The sequence below is a fragment of the Cavia porcellus genome, unplaced genomic scaffold (genome assembly GCF_034190915.1).
Source record: "Cavia porcellus strain 051 isolate PalLab524CR breed Dunkin Hartley unplaced genomic scaffold, mCavPor4.1 scaffold_3, whole genome shotgun sequence".
Taxonomy (NCBI): Eukaryota; Metazoa; Chordata; class Mammalia; order Rodentia; family Caviidae; genus Cavia; species Cavia porcellus.
Genome location: NW_026947486.1, coordinates 110854676 through 110861618, shown reverse-complemented (window position 1 = coordinate 110861618; position 6943 = coordinate 110854676). Strand labels below are relative to the sequence as shown.

The 6943-nt window shown below is 36.9% G+C and overlaps 1 pseudogene; it reads left to right on the top strand.

Annotated features, from left to right (window-relative positions):
• Positions 1-723: 723 nt before the first annotated feature.
• On the top strand, positions 724-1547 carry LOC100736178 (synaptosomal-associated protein 29-like; annotated as a pseudogene).
• The last annotated feature ends 5396 nt before the right edge of the window (positions 1548-6943 follow it).

Below are 6943 nucleotides of genomic sequence, written 5' to 3'. Positions count from 1 at the left end.
AACAATGATGGATATGTTATAATAATTGGTATCAATATCTACTCCAGGGATACAGTGATCCAAAAAGCAAGATATTGCTATAAGCCAAGATTTGTATGTACGTCAGTAGAACAGAATAGAGAACCAGGAAGTAGTTTCACACATTTTTTTATCGATTAATTTTTGATACAATTCCTGAGGATACACAGGGGGAAAGAGCGTCTCCTCAACAAACGCTCTTGTGACAACCAGAAATAGAACATGCAGAAGAATGAATGCTCACTCCTTATACAAAAATGACTCAGAAGTGTGCTGATACATGAGACTTGAAATTGCAAAAGTCTAGAAAGAAACACAAGAAAAGCCCCGTGATATTGATTTGAACAGAAATATATTTTAAAAATATATTTTTATAAATATGTTTTATATAGAGAAAAATATAAATATATTTTATATATAGACAACCTAGCTATAAGCAAAAGAATAAAAAAGAAATAGGAGTATGTAAATGCTTCTGCACAGCTGAGAAAAAAACAGAATGATGAGAAAAAATACAGAATTGGAGAAAATATGTATAAATCATGCAATGATTAGGAGTAAATACCCAAAATGCAAAAACAAAATTTCAACTCAGTAAAAGGAAAAGAATAATCCCATTTAAAAACTGGCAAAAATGAGAGTGGACAAACAGGGCATGGCACCGGCGGGTTAGTGACTGATCTCTCTTCTCAGTTTTGCTTGATTATGGTCAGCAATACGTCAGCATGCCCAAGAAGTTACAATCCTTTCAAAGATGATACGGAGGACTATGATATGGCAGCCTCCACAGAGGGACGCCTGCGACCTCCTTGAGGGGCCCGACGCGCCCCCAGACAGGCAACAGTACCTGAGGCAAAGGATGCTGTGCAGGCCCCAGGCTACAGCTGCCAGCACCAGTAGGGCTCTGTGTCTCATGTAGGAGTCCCAGAAGCTCAGGGTGGCCTCTTCTGAGGAACTGGTCTGGCTGTGAGGAGTCTTAGAACAAACTCACAGAGAATATGACAGACAAGATGAATCAGGACTTGAAGACCACCCTGAGGGACATCAACGGCATGAAAGAGTGTGTTCAGTGAGTTCGGCAATTACTTCAAATCCAAACCAGTAGAGACCCCAGCTGAACAGAATGGCACATCCATCCCTCAGCCTAACAGCAGATTGAAAGAAGCAACACGTGCAAGTGAAGAACCAGAGGAAAAGTTCCAGGCCAACCACCCAAAACTCAGCAAGCCGGATGTTGTAGACCCCCAGACTGGCTCTGCTGTGAGTACTGAGGTTTACCCAAAAACCTGCTCCTTCTGGCCTATCACCAGAAGACTGACAACAGTCTAGGTGAACTATACATGGCACTGAGCCAACTGAAGGACATAGCTTTGGGGATGCAGACGACAACTGAGGAGCAAGATGATATTCTTGAACAGCTGACAACCAGAGTGGATGAGTTAGATATCAAAATAAAAAGCACAGAAAAAAATTCTGACAACTCTAATGGTAGAGAAGTAGCTCTATTCTTTTATGATGTTGATATTTGAAAGATCTTTTTAAACTCCCAAGAAATTTCATTTATTATTTTGATATGTGTTTGCAGATGTTATAACAGAGTAGATCTTAGGAGATTTTTGTTGTGATGAAGAAATGTATGCCCATTTTGTCTTGGGGATGACACCACCTTTAATTCTTTCAGCAGAATGTTGAGTTTTGTTCTGAGCAAAGTAGCCCAGCCCTGAATATCTCAGGCTTTTGACTACCATGCTTGAATAAGACAAAAAAGTTTATTTTTCATGAATATGTACAAACATAGAGGCAGAATTTCAACTCTATATCCACCACCCACTATTTCCCTGTTGGCTGTAGTTTTCATTCTAGGCCTTGTGAGTTCAACTTTGGGGAACCATGAGTGGGAAGTGGGGGGTCATTCCTATAGTTTTGTACAGGAGACATCATACACATACACAAACACTAAGTGGATTTTGCATCTCTCCTCTCCCTGCAAAAGAATCAGTGTTAGATCTGGAAGTGGAGTGTTACATTTTTTGATCTTTTGTTAACAGATGTCACCTTTCACTCTCCTGCCCTCTGTCACTGGAATGCATTTTAGAAAAGGGCCTCAGAGTAACACCTGGAAATGTACAGGGAACTGGGAAAGCCTTTCCTCCCCACATGCTTTCATTTTGTGTTATTCATTTGTGGTTGGAAACAGATTTTCCACTGGCTCAAGACTACCTGGATGATCAACAGGACACCCTGTGAAGATTTGGGGAATGGGAATATGATACAGATGTGGACAAGCAGTGGCCTTCCATCAGAAATCCTACATATTACCACTGCCAGCTTCTGTGTAGCAGCATTTGTTAGGTGCTGGGGCATCCAGCACTGTCAGGACTTCGACTCATTCATTTGCACTCCTTCAGGGTAACACTTGAATCATCACTTGGCTCCCACTCACCTAGGTTTAGAACTGGAACTACACAAATAATGCTGACTGTGTATGAAAGCGTTACATAAAGAAAGACAAAGAAGCCCAGATATCATTTTAACTAATTCAACTTTTCTTTCTTTTCATTTTATAGTATAAATCATCTATAAGCATTCATTGCAATTGACTTCTAGAATAAAATTAAGTTCGGTACTCCATAGATCTACTCAAGCCACAAAGCCCTCATCTTTTTAAAAAATAAGATATTTTTACGATGATAAGAAAGATTAATTTTAATGATGTCCATCCCAGCATTCAAGAGGCTGAGGCAGGAGAATCAGCATGACTTTAAGGCCAGACTGCACTATATAAGTGAGTTCAAGGACAGCCTGTAACTATATAGTGAGATGCTGCCTCAATAATAATAATAATAATAATAATAATAATAATAATAAGTTGTCACATCTGTAATTCCAGCAATCTGGGAGGCTGAAGCAAAGAGGATCCATTCCAACTTTGAACTTTCTCAGCTGGAGTAAATTAGCAACTTAGCAAGATATTTTCTCTAAAAGTAAAAATTGATAAAAAGGGCTGGGGATACAGCTCAGTACAAAGGTTCTGGGTTAAAAAATAAAAGACTAATCTTTAATGCCAGATGGGATCCACAAGACAGATTTCTATTTCTACAGTGTAGCTGGAAACATATTGTGTCTTCAAATAAGTATCTTTTCTAAATTTGGGTTGGTTATTTACTAAGTGTGCTACTAACAAAAAAATAATAAGTGCATTATCTTTCAGAGCATATTGCTTATAACATCTAATACTTTCTAATTTAACAGCAATGGAATGACCTCATGGATGTCTTCCTTTTATTCTGTAGGAAAGGGGACCTGAATTTAAACATCAAGAAAATGATACTCATTTTTGTGAATATATAATTTTAAATGTACACTGCAACAATTTAGTAAAAATCAACTTTACCTTTACAAAGCTTTTCTGCAAGATTTTGAAAGTCTTCACATTTCATTCATCACAAGATGAATGAAATGTCTTGTGTAGGAATTGATGAGCTAGTCATTATAAGTGTGCATTTTATAGGGAAGTAGTGGGAAGCATTTTGTTCAGTCAGCGTCTGAGCAGTTTGTATTTTCCTCATTGTCTTCAACTCTGCAGGTGAGCACATTCCATAAAATAAAAGGCAAAACTCTTTTTCAAAAAGCAAAAGTAGAAAAGTTCTTTAATAGATATTATTCAGAAGATGCTACATGAATGGCCTTCACCCAAACAGAAGACCTCAGCAGGCTCCAGTCAGTGTGGTGAGTATGCTCCTAAAATACTGGTCTTCAGTGGGTAAACAAGAGTGGAAGTAAAGCTCCCTCCAACTGTGAGACCTTGATGAACCTGGCAAGAGAGTGTGTAAGCCCCTCCTCCATACAGAGAACATCAGACAGATTGAGGAGTGTGCCTCAATAAGGCCTATACCAACTTGGAGAAAAATAAAGAGTTTATGAGACTCCAGTGACACTGTAGGGCATCATCTGATGCAAACACTATAGACAGGGAGAGCTGATGACCTGCAACAACTTGAAGACATCGCAACAGCAGGAACTAAGAGTTGACCTACATTAATATTTTTAGGCTAGTTAGCCCAGAAAGAATACAGGATGCACCCAACAGACCCTGTAGGAGGAATTCAGGTGACTGGCTCTCTTCTACATTGTGGTACTCAGCAATTGGATAAAAATCAATCACACAGTAGGACCCTAAAACTCACACTATGGAAAGTTTAGACTGTTGGGAATGAAAGACCAAATATGTACTCAAAAGGTGAAAGTGACAAAACAAAAAGGCAAAATGCAATCTCAAACAACTAATAGATCAGAAGCAAGTGAAGGTGACATTGAAATAGTGAACTATATAAGTCATACACCAGGAATCTCTGAAAAGATAGCAAATGAAGTAAAGAAACAAATCCATGAGGCTATAGAAGAAATCAAATTCGAAATAATATCTTATGTAAGAACAGAAATAACAACCATAGTATGCTTAACATAGCTAGGCAAGAAATAAGTAAAAATTACAGGAGCATGGGAAATTGATTGGAACTTTGAATGAACAATGCAGAAAACAACAGAATCCATGAAACAAATTCAAAGAGATATTCAAGATAGGAAAAACTCTATTGAAAGCTGGCAAAAACATTTAAATGAAGTTGAGGGTAGAATTTCAGACCTTGAAGACAGGATTGCAGATAGCGATCATGAAAGGGTAGAACTTATAAAGACAAAAAATCAGCATGAAATGACAATCCAGCAGCTTCAAGGCGGTGCCAAGAGAAACAATATAAGACTAATAGGTGTCAGTGAAGAAGCAGGAGTCAATGCAAATGACGTAACTAAAATATTCATGAAAGTAATAATAGACAATATCCCACACATAGGGAAAAATCTGATATACAAATAAGTCAGGCATATAGAATGCCAAACAGTCACCACCAACATAAATCAAGACCCAGACATATAATAATTAAGATCTCAGACATACAGCATAGGAAAAGAATGCTAAAAGCTGTTAGAGAAAAGACACAGCTCACCTATCAAGGAAAGATTTTTAGAAGCATGGCAGACTTTCCAGCACAAACCTTCAAGTTAAGACAAGTTTGGAATGAGGTATTTCAAGCCCTGAAAGAAAACAACTTTCCACCCAGACTGATGTACCCAGAAAAACTGTCTTTCAAATTTAATGGAGGAAGCAAGATACTTCTATGATAAAGAACAGCTAAAGCAATTCATGTCCACCAAACCAACCCTAGAAAGAGTACTGAAAGACATGCTAGATAGAGATGAAAATGACCAAATCTCCAAAATAGCAACCAAAAGAAACCACCAGGCTGGACAAGAAAATAAACAAGGGAGAAAAGCCAGAAACCAGCAATAGGAACACAACATGACAGAGTCAAGTCAGTACATATCAGTGATATCCATAAATGTGAATGATCTCAATTCACCTATCAAAGGAAACAGGTTGACAGATTGGATCAAGAAACATGATCCCACAATATGCTGTATACAAGAAACATATCTGACCCAAAAGGAAACTCATAGATTAAAAATTAAAGGATGGAAAACAGTATTCCATGCAACATGAACCCAGAAAAAAAGCAGGGGTAACTATTCTATTTGCAGACAATGTTAACCTCAAACCTAAAATGATTAAAAGAGATAAAAAAAGAATGTCACTACCCATTCATTAATGAAAAAAATTCAAGAGGAAGAACTAACAATTATAAATATATATGCATCAAATACAGGCGCACCCAACTATATAAGACAGATACTAATGGACATGAGAAACCAAATCCACAAGAACACAATTATAACAGGGGACCTTAAAACTCCATTGTCACAAAGAGATAGTCAGCAAAGAAATAATAGAACTGAATCATACATGTGAGCAATTGGACTTAGTAGATGTTTACAGAGTGTTCTATCCAACCACACCAGAATACACACTCTTCTCAGCTGTGCATGGGACATTCTCCAAAATAGACCATATATTATCTCATAAAACATTCTTAAGTATCTGCAAAGGTATTGAAATTATCCGATGCATACCATCTGACCATAGCACACTGAAATTGGAAATTAATGGCAAAAAAATCCCAAAACCTGCATAAATACATGGAAATTAAATAACAATCTTTTGAACAAGTGGACTACAAATGAAGTTAAAGAACAAATAAAGCAATACCCACAATTCAATTAAAATTTGGAAATAATATATTGTAATCTGTGGGATGCAATGAAAGCAGTCCTAAGAGGGGAATATATAGGCATAAACTGTCATATCAAGAAACAAGAATGAGCACAAATAAACACCCTTATGCTTCATCTCAAACTTCTAGAAAAAGAAGAGCAAGTTAAACCCAAAGCTCATAGAAGAGAGGAAATTGTAAATATTAGAGCAGAAATCAATGCAATTGAAACTAAAAAAATCCAAAAAATTAATGAATCCAAAAGCTGTTTTTTTAGAGAATAAAAAATTTGACAAGGCTCTAGCTAACCTTATAAAGAAAAAGAAAGAAAAAGCCAAATTCATACAATAAGGACTGAAAAGAAGGAAATCACTACAGATTCCATGGAAATTCAAAAGGTCATGAATATCTACTTTGAAAATCTGTACTCACATAGAGTGGAAAACACAGAGGAAATGGACAGATTTCTAGAAAAATATGAACTACCAAAGCTCAACCAAGATATAGCAGTTTTGTATAACCCAATGTCAGCTATTGACATTCAAAATGTAATTAAAAATTTACCAACAAAGAAAAGCCCAGGTCCTGATGAATTCATGGATGAATTCTACAAGAAGTTTAGAAATGTTTGATGCCAATATTCCTTAAACTCTTCAAAGAAATTAAACAAGAAGCAACCCTCCCTAAATCATTCCTGGAGGCAAGCATTACTCTCATACCAAAACCAGAGAAAGACCCAACCAAAAAGAAGAAGTATA